This window comes from Eptatretus burgeri, chromosome 1 (genome assembly GCF_056783735.1).
Source record: "Eptatretus burgeri isolate ZD-2024b chromosome 1, Ebu_testis_v1, whole genome shotgun sequence".
Lineage (NCBI taxonomy): Eukaryota > Metazoa > Chordata > Myxini > Myxiniformes > Myxinidae > Eptatretus > Eptatretus burgeri.
This window is the reverse complement of record NC_140961.1, coordinates 72,022,932-72,039,770: the sequence shown is the minus strand read 5'-3', so window position 1 is coordinate 72,039,770 and position 16,839 is coordinate 72,022,932. Positions and strand designations below refer to the sequence as shown.

The window sequence follows — 16,839 nt, the reverse complement described above, 5'->3', positions numbered from 1 at the left end:
AGTTAATAGAATGTAAGTTGATTTTTCAGTTGAAAATCGATGATTTTAGAAGTTTGACCATGAGTTGACCTTTGGATTTCAAAAATAGTTGGTTCCCCAATTCCACAATGTATGATGTATGCAATTGCTGTTTAATTCTCAAGTCAACTGGATGAAAATTGACTATTTTTCAGATAAAAATTGATGATTTTAGAAGTTTGACCTTGAGTTGACCTTTGACCTCAAAAAATGGTTGGTTTCCCAATGAAGTGATGCGATATGCAAATCTTGTTCAAATCTCAAGCCAATCGTATGAAAATTGACGATTTTAGAAATCTGACCTCAAGATGACCTCTGACCTCAAAATCAATAGGCTTCTAAGTTGAAACAACCTTTAGAACTTGGTAAAGTTTCATGACGATTTGTTTAGAATTGTGACCTGTTGGCGATAAACAAACAGAATAGCAAAATCGACTGACCAATATACTTGAAAAATCTTCGATTTTCGCAACAAACAAACAGACAGACGGCAAATTGAACTCCTGAAACCCGCAAGTGGAGATACCAACCAACAGCCAGACAAACACACAGACAGACAGACAGACAGACAGCAAATTTAACTCCTGAAACCTGCAAGTGGAGATACCAACCAACAGACAGACAGCAAATTTAACTCCTGAAAACTGCAAGTGGAGATACCAACCAACAGACAGACAGACAGCAAACTTAACTCCTGAAACCTGCAAGTGGAGATACCAACCAACAGCCAGACAAACACACAGACAGACAGACAGACAGACAGACAGCAAACTTAACTCCTGAAACCTGCAAGTGGAGATACCAACCAACAGACAGACAGCAAATTTAACTCCTGAAAACTGCAAGTGGAAATACCAACCAACAGACAGACAGACAGCAAATTTAACTCCTGAAACCCGCAAGTGGAGATACCAACCAACGGCCAGACAAACACACAGACAGACAGAGAGCAAATCGAACTCGTGAAACCCGCAAGTGGAGATACCAACTAACAACCAGACAAACACACAGACAGAGAGACAGCAAATTGAACTCGTGAAACCCGCAAGTGGAGATACCAACCAACAGCCAGACAAACACACAGACAGACAGACAGCAAATCGAACTCCTGAAACCCGCAAGTGGAGATACCAACCAACAACCAGACAAACACACAGACAGAGAGACAGCAAATTGAACTCCTGAAACCCGCAAGTGGAGATACCAACCAACAGCCAGACAAACAGACAGACAGAGAGACAGCAAATTGAACTCCTGAAACCCGCAAGTGGAGATACCAACCAACAGCCAGACAAACACACAGACAGACAGACAGCAAATTGAACTCCTGAAACCCGCAAGTGTAGATACCAAACAGACAGACAAACACACAGACAGAGAAACTGCAAATTGAACTCCTGAAACCCGCAAGTGGAGATACCAACCAACAGCCAGACAAACACACAGACAGACAGACAGCAAATTGAACTCATGAAACCCACAAGTGGAGATACCAACCAACAGCCAGACAAACACACAGACAGACAGACAGACAGACAGCAAATTGAACTCCTGAAACCTGCAAGTGGAGATACCAACAAACAGACAGACAAACACACAGACAGAGAGATTGCAAATTGAACTCCTGAAACCCGCAAGTGGAGATACCAACCAACAGCCAGACAAACACACAGACAGACAGACAGACAGACAGACAGACAGACAGACAGACAGACAGACAGACAGACAGACAGCAAATTGAACTCCTGAAACCCACAAGTGGAGATACCAACAGACAGACAAACACACGCACACAGACAGGCAGCAAATTGAACTCCTGAAACCCACAAGTGGAGATACCAACCAACAGCCAGACAAACACACAGACAGACAGACAGACAGACAGACAGCAAATTTAACTCCTGAAACCCGCAAGTGGAGATACCAACCAACAGCCAGACAAACACACAGACAGACAGAGAGCAAATCGAACTCGTGAAACGCGCAAGTGGAGATACCAACTAACAACCAGACAAACACACAGACAGAGAGACAGCAAATTGAACTCCTGAAACCCGCAAGTGGAGATACCAACCAACAGCCAGACAAACACACAGACAGACAGACAGACAGACAGACAGCAAACTTAACTCCTGAAACCTGCAAGTGGAGATACCAACCAACAGACAGACAGCAAATTTAACTCCTGAAAACTGCAAGTGGAAATACCAACCAACAGACAGACAGACAGCAAACTTAACTCCTGAAACCCGCAAGTGGAGATACCAACCAACGGCCAGACAAACACACAGACAGACAGAGAGCAAATCGAACTCGTGAAACCCACAAGTGGAGATACCAACTAACAACCAGACAAACACACAGACAGAGCGACAGCAAATTGAACTCGTGAAACCCGCAAGTGGAGATACCAACCAACAGCCAGACAAACACACAGACAGACAGACAGACAGAGACAGACAGCAAATTTAACTCCTGAAACCCGCAAGTGGAGATACCAACCAACAGCCAGACAAACACACAGACAGACAGAGAGCAAATCGAACTCGTGAAACGCGCAAGTGGAGATACCAACTAACAACCAGACAAACAGACAGACAGAGAGACAGCAAATTGAACTCCTGAAACCCGCAAGTGGGGATACCAACCAACAGCCAGACAAACACACAGACAGACAGACAGACAGCAAATTTAACTCCTGAAACCTGCAAGTGGAGATACCAACCAACAACCAGACAAACACACAGACAGACAGACAGCAAATCGAACTCCTGAAACCCGCAAGTGGAGATACCAACCAACAGCCAGACAAACACACAGACAGACAGACAGACAGACAGCAAATTTAACTCCTGAAACCCGCAAGTGGAGATACCAACCAACAGCCAGACAAACACACAGACAGACAGAGAGCAAATCGAACTCGTGAAACGCGCAAGTGGAGATACCAACTAACAACCAGACAAACACACAGACAGAGAGACAGCAAATTGAACTCCTGAAACCCGCAAGTGGAGATACCAACCAACAGCCAGACAAACACACAGACAGACAGACAGACAGCAAATTTAACTCCTGAAACCTGCAAGTGGAGATACCAACCAACAACCAGACAAACACACAGACAGACAGACAGCAAATCGAACTCCTGAAACCCGCAAGTGGAGATACCAACCAACAGCCAGACAAACACACAGACAGACAGACAGACAGACAGCAAATTTAACTCCTGAAACCTGCAAGTGGAGATACCAACCAACAGACAGACAGACAGCAAACTTAACTCCTGAAACCTGCAAGTGGAGATACCAACCAACAGACAGACAAACACACAGACAGACAGAGAGCAAATCGAACTCGTGAAACCCGCAAGTGGAGATATCAACTAACAACCAGACAAACACACAGACAGAGAGACAGCAAATTGAACTCGTGAAACCCGCAAGTGGAGATACCAACCAACAGCCAGACAAACACACAGACAGACAGAGAGCAAATCGAACTCGTGAAACGCGCAAGTGGAGATACCAACTAACAACCAGACAAACAGACAGACAGAGAGACAGCAAATTGAACTCCTGAAACCCGCAAGTGGAGATACCAACCAACAGCCAGACAAACACACAGACAGACAGACAGACAGCAAATTTAACTCCTGCAACCTGCAAGTGGAGATACCAACCAACAACCAGACAAACAGACAGACAGAGAGACAGCAAATTGAACTCCTGAAACCCGCAAGTGGAGATACCAACCAACAGCCAGACAAACAGACAGACAGAGAGACAGCAAATTGAACTCCTGAAACCCGCAAGTGGAGATACCAACCAACAGCCAGACAAACACACAGACAGACAGACAGCAAATTGAACTCCTGAAACCCGCAAGTGTAGATACCAAACAGACAGACAAACACACAGACAGAGAAACTGCAAATTGAACTCCTGAAACCCGCAAGTGGAGATACCAACCAACAGCCAGACAAACACACAGACAGAGAGACGGCAAATTGAACTCATGAAACCCACAAGTGGAGATACCAACCAACAGCCAGACAAACACACAGACAGACAGACAGACAGACAGCAAATTGAACTCCTGAAACCTGCAAGTGGAGATACCAACAAACAGACAGACAAACACACAGACAGAGAGATTGCAAATTGAACTCCTGAAACCCGCAAGTGGAGATACCAACCAACAGCCAGACAAACACACAGACAGACAGACAGACAGACAGACAGACAGACAGACAGACAGACAGACAGACAGACAGACAGACAGACAGACAGACAGACAGACAGACAGACAGACAGACAGACAGACAGACAGCAAATTGAACTCCTGAAACCCACAAGTGGAGATACCAACAGACAGACAAACACACGCACACAGACAGGCAGCAAATTGAACTCCTGAAACCCACAAGTGGAGATACCAACCAACAGCCAGACAAACAGACAGACAGAGAGACGGCAAATTGAACTCATGAAACCCACAAGTGGAGATACCAACCAACAGCCAGACAAACACACAGACAGACAGACAGACAGACAGACAGCAAATTTAACTCCTGAAACCCGCAAGTGGAGATACCAACCAACAGCCAGACAAACACACAGACAGACAGACAGACAGACAGACAGCAAACTTAACTCCTGAAACCTGCAAGTGGAGATACCAACCAACAGACAGACAGCAAATTTAACTCCTGAAAACTGCAAGTGGAAATACCAACCAACAGACAGACAGACAGCAAACTTAACTCCTGAAACCCGCAAGTGGACATACCAACCAACAGCCAGACAAACACACAGACAGACAGACAGACAGACAGACAGACAGACAGCAAATTGAACTCCTGAAACCCACAAGTGGAGATACCAACAGACAGACAAACACACGCACACAGACAGGCAGCAAATTGAACTCCTGAAACCCACAAGTGGAGATACCAACCAACAGCCAGACAAACAGACAGACAGAGAGACGGCAAATTGAACTCATGAAACCCACAAGAGGAGATACCAACCAACAGCCAGACAAACACACAAACAGACAGACAGACAGACAGACAGCAAATTTAACTCCTGAAACCCGCAAGTGGAGATACCAACCAACAGCCAGACAAACACACAGACAGACAGAGAGCAAATCGAACTCGTGAAACGCGCAAGTGGAGATACCAACTAACAACCAGACAAACAGACAGACAGAGAGACAGCAAATTGAACTCCTGAAACCCGCAAGTGGAGATACCAACCAACAGCCAGACAAACACACAGACAGACAGACAGACAGACAGACAGCAAACTTAACTCCTGAAACCTGCAAGTGGAGATACCAACCAACAGACAGACAGCAAATTTAACTCCTGAAAACTGCAAGTGGAAATACCAACCAACAGACAGACAGACAGCAAACTTAACTCCTGAAACCCGCAAGTGGAGATACCAACCAACGGCCAGACAAACACACAGACAGACAGAGAGCAAATCGAACTCGTGAAACCCACAAGTGGAGATACCAACTAACAACCAGACAAACACACAGACAGAGAGACAGCAAATTGAACTCGTGAAACCCGCAAGTGGAGATACCAACCAACAGCCAGACAAACACACAGACAGACAGACAGACAGACAGACAGCAAATTTAACTCCTGAAACCTGCAAGTGGAGATACCAACCAACAGACAGACAGCAAATTTAACTCCTGAAAACTGCAAGTGGAGATACCAACCAACAGACAGACAGACAGCAAACTTAACTCCTGAAACCCGCAAGTGGAGATACCAACCAACGGCCAGACAAACACACAGACAGACAGAGAGCAAATCGAACTCGTGAAACCCGCAAGTGGAGATACCAACTAACAACCAGACAAACACACAGACAGAGAGACAGCAAATTGAACTCGTGAAACCCGCAAGTGGAGATACCAACCAACAGCCAGACAAACACACAGACAGACAGACAGACAGACAGACAGCAAATTTAACTCCTGAAACCCGCAAGTGGAGATACCAACCAACAGCCAGACAAACACACAGACAGACAGAGAGCAAATCGAACTCGTGAAACGCGCAAGTGGAGATACCAACTAACAACCAGACAAACAGACAGACAGAGAGACAGCAAATTGAACTCCTGAAACCCGCAAGTGGAGATACCAACCAACAGCCAGACAAACACACAGACAGACAGACAGACAGCAAATTTAACTCCTGAAACCTGCAAGTGGAGATACCAACCAACAACCAGACAAACACACAGACAGACAGACAGCAAATCGAACTCCTGAAACCCGCAAGTGGAGATACCAACCAACAGCCAGACAAACACACAGACAGACAGACAGACAGACAGCAAATTTAACTCCTGAAAACTGCAAGTGGAAATACCAACCAACAGACAGACAGACAGCAAACTTAACTCCTGAAACCCGCAAGTGGAGATACCAACCAACGGCCAGACAAACACACAGACAGACAGAGAGCAAATCGAACTCGTGAAACCCACAAGTGGAGATACCAACTAACAACCAGACAAACACACAGACAGAGAGACAGCAAATTGAACTCGTGAAACCCGCAAGTGGAGATACCAACCAACAGCCAGACAAACACACAGACAGACAGACAGACAGACAGACAGACAGCAAATTTAACTCCAGAAACCTGCAAGTGGAGATACCAACCAACAACCAGACAAACACACAGACAGACAGACAGCAAATCGAACTCCTGAAACCCGCAAGTGGAGATACCAACCAACAGCCAGACAAACACACAGACAGACAGACAGACAGACAGCAAATTTAACTCCTGAAACCTGCAAGTGGAGATACCAACCAACAGACAGACAAACACACAGACAGACAGAGAGCAAATCGAACTCGTGAAACCCGCAAGTGGAGATACCAACTAACAACCAGACAAACACACAGACAGAGAGACAGCAAATTGAACTCGTGAAACCCGCAAGTGGAGATACCAACCAACAGCCAGACAAACACACAGACAGACAGAGAGCAAATCGAACTCGTGAAACGCGCAAGTGGAGATACCAACTAACAACCAGACAAACAGACAGACAGAGAGACAGCAAATTGAACTCCTGAAACCCGCAAGTGGAGATACCAACCAACAGCCAGACAAACACACAGACAGACAGACAGACAGCAAATTTAACTCCTGCAACCTGCAAGTGGAGATACCAACCAACAACCAGACAAACAGACAGACAGAGAGACAGCAAATTGAACTCCTGAAACCCGCAAGTGGAGATACCAACCAACAGCCAGACAAACACACAGACAGAGAGACAGCAAATTGAACTCCTGAAACCCGCAAGTGGAGATACCAACCAACAGCCAGACAAACACACAGACAGACAGACAGACAGCAAATTGAACTCCTGAAACCCGCAAGTGTAGATACCAAACAGACAGACAAACACACAGACAGAGAAACTGCAAATTGAACTCCTGAAACCCGCAAGTGGAGATACCAACCAACAGCCAGACAAACACACAGACAGAGAGACGGCAAATTGAACTCATGAAACCCACAAGTGGAGATACCAACCAACAGCCAGACAAACACACAGACAGACAGACAGACAGACAGACAGCAAATTGAACTCCTGAAACCTGCAAGTGGAGATACCAACAAACAGACAGACAAACACACAGACAGAGAGATTGCAAATTGAACTCCTGAAACCCGCAAGTGGAGATACCAACCAACAGCCAGACAAACACACAGACAGACAGACAGACAGACAGACAGACAGACAGACAGACAGCAAATTGAACTCCTGAAACCCACAAGTGGAGATACCAACAGACAGACAAACACACGCACACAGACAGGCAGCAAATTGAACTCCTGAAACCCACAAGTGGAGATACCAACCAACAGCCAGACAAACAGACAGACAGAGAGACGGCAAATTGAACTCATGAAACCCGCAAGTGGAGATACCAACCAACAGCCAGACAAACACACAGACAGACAGACAGACAGACAGCAAATTTAACTCCTGAAACCTGCAAGTGGAGATACCAACCAACAGACAGACAAACACACAGACAGACAGAGAGCAAATCGAACTCGTGAAACCCGCAAGTGGAGATACCAACTAACAACCAGACAAACACACAGACAGAGAGACAGCAAATTGAACTCGTGAAACCCGCAAGTGGAGATACCAACCAACAGCCAGACAAACACACAGACAGACAGACAGACAGACAGACAGACAGCAAATTTAACTCCTGAAACCTGCAAGTGGAGATACCAACCAACAGACAGACAGCAAATTTAACTCCTGAAAACTGCAAGTGGAAATACCAACCAACAGACAGACAGACAGCAAACTTAACTCCTGAAACCCGCAAGTGGAGATACCAACCAACGGCCAGACAAACACACAGACAGACAGAGAGCAAATCGAACTCGTGAAACCCACAAGTGGAGATACCAACTAACAACCAGACAAACACACAGACAGAGAGACAGCAAATTGAACTCGTGAAACCCGCAAGTGGAGATACCAACCAACAGCCAGACAAACACACAGACAGACAGACAGACAGACAGACAGACAGCAAATTTAACTCCAGAAACCTGCAAGTGGAGATACCAACCAACAGACAGACAGCAAATTTAACTCCTGAAAACTGCAAGTGGAGATACCAACCAACAGACAGACAGACAGCAAACTTAACTCCTGAAACCCGCAAGTGGAGATACCAACCAACGGCCAGACAAACACACAGACAGACAGAGAGCAAATCGAACTCGTGAAACCCGCAAGTGGAGATACCAACTAACAACCAGACAAACACACAGACAGAGAGACAGCAAATTGAACTCGTGAAACCCGCAAGTGGAGATACCAACCAACAGCCAGACAAACACAGAGACAGACAGACAGACAGACAGACAGCAAATTTAACTCCTGAAACCCGCAAGTGGAGATACCAACCAACAGCCAGACAAACACACAGACAGACAGAGAGCAAATCGAACTCGTGAAACGCGCAAGTGGAGATACCAACTAACAACCAGACAAACAGACAGACAGAGAGACAGCAAATTGAACTCGTGAAACCCGCAAGTGGAGATACCAACCAACAGCCAGACAAACACACAGACAGACAGACAGACAGACAGACAGCAAATTTAACTCCTGAAACCCGCAAGTGGAGATACCAACCAACAGCCAGACAAACACACAGACAGACAGAGAGCAAATCGAACTCGTGAAACGCGCAAGTGGAGATACCAACCAACAGCCAGACAAACACACAGACAGACAGACAGACAGACAGACAGCAAATTTAACTCCTGAAACCCGCAAGTGGAGATACCAACCAACAGCCAGACAAACACACAGACAGACAGACAGACAGCAAATTTAACTCCTGAAACCTGCAAGTGGAGATACCAACCAACAACCAGACAAACACACAGACAGACAGACAGCAAATCGAACTCCTGAAACCCGCAAGTGGAGATACCAACCAACAGCCAGACAAACACACAGACAGACAGACAGACAGACAGCAAATTTAACTCCTGAAACCTGCAAGTGGAAATACCAACCAACAGACAGACAGCAAATTTAACTCCTGAAACCCGCAAGTGGAGATACCAACCAACAGCCAGACAAACACACAGACAGACAGAGAGCAAATCGAACTCGTGAAACCCGCAAGTGGAGATACCAACTAACAACCAGACAAACACACAGACAGACAGACAGACAGCAAATTGAACTCCTGAAACCCACAAGTGGAGATACCAACCAACAGACACAGACAGACAGACACACAGGGGTGAAAACATAACCTCAATGTGGTGGATGTAATAATCGCTCCTGCTATTTAACACCAAACTAAAAGGGAGGAAACTCGATGTTCTTGAGGCATGATGTGCTTGTTGGGCTCGAGCCCAGATCTACTATAATCTAGATACCCCCAGAGAGGTTTATAACACGGCTCTTCCTGCTGCACCCGGAGGGAGTGGGTGTTACAGACCGAATATGTTACAGACACAGTTCGGATCACACAGGAAGGAGGATGTTTAAAATCATCGCAACGCACACGAATGATGTGTTAAACGCTGGGCCGGAAGTGAATGTCGGGAGGATATGGAGGCGGAAGTCTGAATCACGGCACAAAGTTAAACGTGGAAGAACACATCGAGAGGTCAGCAGGTGGCGGTGAACGGACGTTGGAAAAGCCGTGTTGGTTAAGCGGTGTATTGTGGGCAAACACTGTAATTTCTAGTATATATATATATATATATATATATATATATATATATATATATATATATATATATATATATGTTTACAAGTTAAATAACATTTAATCGTTACGACTTTAATTGCTGAATTGCTGATGCCAACAAATCCGATGGCGAATCATCCTGTTCATCAATCTATAAAAATACAAATGTGAAACGTCTTTCCACAGCTCTCACGTAATCGATTGGAGCGGTTTATTGTTGCAGAAAACGGCATTTTAACATTTACTTGGCTTTTTTTCAATCTGGGACGTGTGTTCAAAATGACCGAGACCCGCGAAGCCGGTCAGCCAAGTCGTGCTAACCAAGATGGCGCCGGTCACGTGACCTCAAACTCACGGCGGGGACACTTTTGGCGGGTTCTAATCATGATATTTATTTATTTATTTCGAGTTCAGTGCCTGCGACGTGGTCGCATCTAAAAATGGCTATGAGGGGCAGGTCTGTTTGTGGTGAACAGTTCTATTTGCTCTGCAGTGTGGTTTCTTTTTTTCTTCTTTTGCCACAATGTGATAAACTTGCAGGTACCTGTGCAAATTCCTTGTAATATCACTTTAACAAAATATTTTGCAAAGAATAACTATTTGATCAAATCAACCCCCAACCCCAAGTCCTCCCCCCATTAACCCCAAGGCTTCGACTCCTTCCCCACTCCAGGTGTTCAAACCTGCTCCTGTACCTCATGTCGCCCCCCCCCCCCAAAAAAACAATCCTCGACCCCCTTCTCCTAAATCTCTGCCCCCACCCCTTAACCACAACTCTCTGTCCTCCCCTCTCCCTTTCTTCCCATTATTCAAAGGAAAAGGGCATTGACGACATTAAGAGGTTAAAAATTAATCAAGAACAAATTAAATAAAGAGGTTAAAATTAAATAATGAAACAACGTTTAATTCACAATCTCACGAGATTCCATCTTCTTACGATATGTGATGGAGGGACAGACGGACAGACTGACAAGTGTATTATATTTAAAAAAATGCTACCTCATCAATAAGTGCTGCTGAGGTTGTGAGATCCAACTCAAGTGTCTCAAGCAAAGATGGACGATGATCGAGAAACTCATTTTAGATTTAGATTTTTTTTTTAAACAACTCGATGTAAACGATATGATACAAATAAAAAGAATGACAATTGGAAGGTGTGTGGAATTCCCCAAGCCACTCTCGACATTGTACCATCTCATGCAACCACAAACCTCTTCTAAATCTTCTCCGAACCATTCTATTACCAACATAACTTCATAACCACTGCCTGCCATCCACTTGTGGTTTGATCACAGTCGGAATGATGACCATCCTTTCAAGTCTGACTGCAACAATCGTTATCATTGCACTCACTGGAGCTTAAACAAGCCTCAAACAGGTGTATAGATAGGTAAGCAATTGATTAATTATAATCAGAGGTACACGATCAATTAGGTAAATGATACAGATCAAAGGTAAAATATTTAGATTTAAAATACTAATCTGGATTTGTGCTGGACCAAATGTAAACTCAAAGTGAATACCGACAGAGCATCACCCTTTTTGGAATGGTTCATAAACCTTTGGTCACGTCTGTTGACCTTCAGGGACGGTGATTGTTTTATACGCCAGCAAGTTGGGTGAGCATGTATGGCACGCCATCTGCTGGAAATCTCTCCAATTACACTGGTCAGCAATTTTTTTACTTTCTGAATGTTGTCTAGATTTCTACAAGTGAATTAGGGTATTCTGGCACTGCTGAATCAGGAAATGGCATCCGTTTCTCTCCATCAGGTCAGGTTTTTGTGCTAAGTTGATTTGAAAAAATCAGATCTTGTGACAAAATCAATTACATTTTTGTGGCATTATCAGCTGATTTTTGTCAACACATATCATCCTAAACATGTTTTTAAGAAAAAAAAATGTTTTGCCAACAACATTTATTGATTACATGATAGAAACATCGATTACTGTCATCTGAATGGTGGGCATTGATAAAGGTAAGTACAAGTAAATTGCATGTTGCGTCACCACTGTTCAAACTTCAGGGCTTGAACTTCCGTTTCTTCGAACTCCTGGAATGTTCAGCGGCAGGGAGGTCTCTCTTCAGATTCCAACAGTAGTCAGCCATCATGACTGCGTCCCAGCGACCCTGATACCTGGTCTCCATCTCCTTCATGTCCTGATGGAATCTCTCCCCTGCTCGTCACTCATTGAACCCAGGTTTTCAGGAAACCAGTTCATATGTGAAAATAGGTAGTGCATCTTGATGCTCATGTTGCAGCCCAGGTTTCTGAAAGCAGTCAGCATGTTGTTGACAAGTTCTGCGTAGTTTCTGGCCTTATTGTTGCCAAGAAAGTTCTTCACTACCAAAACAAATGTCTTCCACGCTTCCAGTTCCACTTCGTTCATTGAGTTTTTGAACTCTGGATCTCTGATGAGCTGACGGATCTGAGAACCATCAAAGATGCCAGCTTTCAACTTCTCCATGGTCAATCCTGGAAAAGCCTGGCACAAGTAAGTGAAGCAGTCACCATCTTTGTCCAGAGCCTTGGTGAACTGCTTGATTAAGCCGAGCTTGATGTGCAGCGGTGGGAAGAGTATTCTGTCTCTGTCCACCAGAGGGTCGTTGATGACGTTCCTTTCTTTGCATGGCACCAATTCCTCCCGCACAGGCCAGTCCTTCTTCGTGTAATGCTGAGCACGGTCCCTACTATCCCACATGCACAGAAAACATGGGTACTTGGTGAAGCCAGACTGTTGTCCCAACAAAAAGTTCACCATCTTCAGGTCAACACAAATAAACCACTTATGCTGATCATAACCAATTTTCTCCAGCACGTACTTCACCGCTTCATACTTCTCCTTCAGTGTAGTCGAGTGAGCGATGGGTACAGAGGCAAACTGGTTGCCGTTGTGTAGCAGAACACATTTCAGTGATCGCTTGCTGCTGTCAATGAACAGTCTCCAATCTTTGGGTTCGTACTGTGGCACTCCAAGCTTGAGCAGAAGCGCATGTCATAAATTGGCGCGTGTAGGTATTGTACATTCTTCAGAGTTCGTTATTTCAAGAAATACAACTTTTTTGTATCACATTATTACAAAATCTGCCCCATTAACTTTAGTTTTGATCCACGAACTTTATGCTTTGCCTCACCAATTTTTGGAACATTTTGAGGTTTTATGACTTCACACTGATCCCTTTTCGACATAATCACCCAGAACTATCGTACCTGAATACTTCTTGTCATTAAAATAATTATTTCCAATCAAAACAATTATTTGACATGACATTTTACCCCCACCAACTTCTTCTAAAATGCTCCACACATGCGTACATGTGAACAAAAATGTAAAAAACGACATGTGGCCATATCTCAAAAACTTGACCTGATTGAACAAAACTAATGTGAGTTTTGGATTCAGCGCATCAGATTCGTCCTAAATCAGCTTAAAAAATGCAGACAACAAATTTGTTGTTGACCAGTGTTATCGACGACCAGATGAGTAAGAGAGAGAGAGGAGTGAAATAATGGTTGAGAATGCTACAAGTCGAGTCAGAGGGAGCTCCGCTGTTCTGGCCATGTTGGCATAAAATGTGGTCGCTGGGAGTAGTCGGGCATCAAGATTGAAGAAGTTTGTGGTTGCAAAGACAAAGCCGCAGGTTCAGAGCGTCACCGCTTCACTAAGTTACCGTGTTTGTCTCTTTGTGTCATGTGCTGAGACCAGAAATGTAAACTTCCACTTGCTTCCCCTGGTGGTTAGCATCTTTTGTATAAAGCTCATTCGAACCACTGATTGACCGACTCACTGATATTAAAGATCGGGACCTTCCAGGTGACGTAAAAAGCTGAAATTTTGCGTGCCGATGGACATCTAAGCCTGTACCCCAAGAAAAATCACAGAACCATCGGCCATCTGTAAATGAAAAAAAATGCAGATGAGCGATCCGAGACAATGGAGAAGCATGGTAATTTTGTGTGCCGACGGACATCGAAGCCCATACACCAGGAAAAAACAACCACAGAACCGTTGGAAAGCATCCGTAAATGAAAATATGTAAATGAAATGAAAAATCAAATGCAGGTGAGCGACCTGAGACAATGGGGAAGCATGGCTTATTATTGCTTACCACATGTAAGCATACCCTGCTCGTACTTAGACAAACTTTCGGTTGATTTCATCCATCGGTCTCGTGTCTACCGACGCAAAACAAAATTAGCTTTCACAATGTTCCTGTAAATAAAAATAAATAAATAAATATCTCGTTTGATCCACTAATGATAAGACACGGGTAATTGATAAAGATATGTTTTATTCATCTTATCACAACCCTTACATGTCCTGTACACTAATTGGTAGAGGCACAACTGTGACATGCAATTGTTTTTAAATAGAAACATCAATATAAGATCCTTTATCTTCTTTTTGTTTGTTTGTTTCCAGAAATTACTGAAACAAGCACATATCGAACCAGGAAGAGTATTGATCACATTTCCTGCCCAATCTGTAATTTGTACGACCGGCCTTTATTACCTCTGCCACCAAAGGTGGACAAAGGTTGTTTTCATCTCTCTTGTCTTTCTCTCTGTGAGCAGGATGTCTCAACAAGACACGGATGGATGCAGACAAAACTTGGTCTCGTCACCCTCCAACTAAACCAAGTTGATTTGATGTTGGTTAAGGTCTGGATCCAGATCTAGCCCATAACTGGGGGAAAAAACCCATAAACTGTTCATCCTGACGAAGGTGTGCTCCACCACATGCCATTTTAGTTAAAGTGGGCCTGAGGCCCACTGTTTGTTCCTTTGTTTGTAGCTCCAATTTATTTTTTGGAGGGATTCTAATAACGAGGAAACAGGTACAGTAATGATGTATTGACATCACTTGCCATGAGCCAATCACAGTGCACCTAGCCTCACACAGCCAATCAGCAGCATCTCACAACCTGTCACCATTAAATCATGCAAAGCATAGTTCACGCTTGCTTTGTGCATTTATCGATGTGAATCATGAAAATATTTTTGTCAAAGTCTCATTTTTCTTGACTCTGTACTGCCTGGATCCTTGATTAATATGGTACCTTTTTCAACTTTGGACCATCAGCTCTTGTCATCCCCAATTCGGACCAGTCATCTTTATTACACCTATGGTATGGGAAGAGATACAAAAATGACACAGACATTAGTTCTCATGATCGAGATAAAACACTGGTGATGTCTACGCTTGCCCACTGTTCTCATCCCCATATTCCTACCCACAGTGAATTTAAGTTGATAAACTGGTCGATTGAATTAATGTGGTGTCGATGTAGTGCACATTTTATCGGCCAAAGTGGTCACCTCCTGCATCCAAGTCCCTTGCAAACCTATTTAATACATAAACTCTGGAGAATAAATGCTTCCGGATGTCAAAGGTCCTTATACCCAGCAATCCTAGTAGACGTCTACATATTGCATACTCATCTCAAAGTTGCAGACGCGTGCTTAATCTGGGAATTTTTTTTTTAAAACATCAGTACGAATAATGAAAAATGTTCTTGTCCAAATGAATTTTTTTTTTACCTGCATTTCCCAGCTCCTTGGTGGTTAATATGGTACCGACAACTTTGTGCAACCAGTGGTTTTGGAGGAGATGCAAAACTGACAATTGGATGTTATCATAATAGATATACGATATACATACCAATATAAAACAAACACATGGACAATTATTTAGATCAATTGTCTTTTTGCCAATTTTCAAAAGGGGCATAGTTTCAACCCTCCTCCCTCCAAGGAGGATTTTTTTTGTCTATAATATTGGAGGCTCGTCGAAGAGCTAGAACAGAATGGAAGGGAAGAAAATGGAAAGGGGAAAACACCCAACAGCAGAGAAGTGTGAGTGAGACCAAGAGGAGGGGGGGGTGTACAAACTGCACACAAGCTGAATGAAATACAGCAAGAAGAGGAAGGCGAGGGTGAGGATGAAACAGAAATCCCAATAACATTGAAAACGGGGGTGCTTGGGAATGGGGTCATTTGGGATGGAAGAGTTAAATGAATGTGGATGAGGTAGTGGTGAAAAGCTGTCTTAAAAGCCCTGGAAGGACAAATGTGACTGAACAGACTGGGGGAGTTGGTTCCATAGGCGAGAGAAAAGAGGAACAAATGAGTGGATGTTAATAGTGAACCTGGATTTTGGAAGTTTAAGAAGAGGATTACTGGCAGACCGTGTGCCCCATGCAGAAATCCAAGGAGGGACAGAGCCAAGGAAGGGCAGAGGGCACAAGACCAAAAGGAAATGGTAAAATACAGAGAGGCCACCAATCAAAAGTAACAGGCCTAAACTCAGCTTATTTGCGGGAGATCCCAATTAATTTAAGGGCCTATCTTCCCATGGCAGAGAAGGGCAAGGTGTGAGGCAGGGACACCAGCCCAAAGGGGAGAGCAGTTCTCAATCACGCTGCGAAGGCCTTGCAGGTTGTCAAAAATGGACAGAACTGTTGAATAATGCAGTGCTTCTCACTATTATTGAAAGGTCATAACTATGATGCCACAT

The 16,839-nt window shown here is 44.1% G+C and overlaps 1 long non-coding RNA gene across 1 annotated transcript; it reads left to right on the top strand.

Moving 5' to 3' along the window:
- Positions 1–10,111: 10,111 nt before the first annotated feature.
- Positions 10,112–15,756, top strand: LOC147034726 (uncharacterized). The gene is made up of 3 exons (XR_015059953.1): positions 10,112–10,236; positions 11,907–11,988; positions 14,898–15,756. It is a non-coding gene; the product is annotated as an uncharacterized LOC147034726 (long non-coding RNA).
- The last annotated feature ends 1,083 nt before the right edge of the window (positions 15,757–16,839 follow it).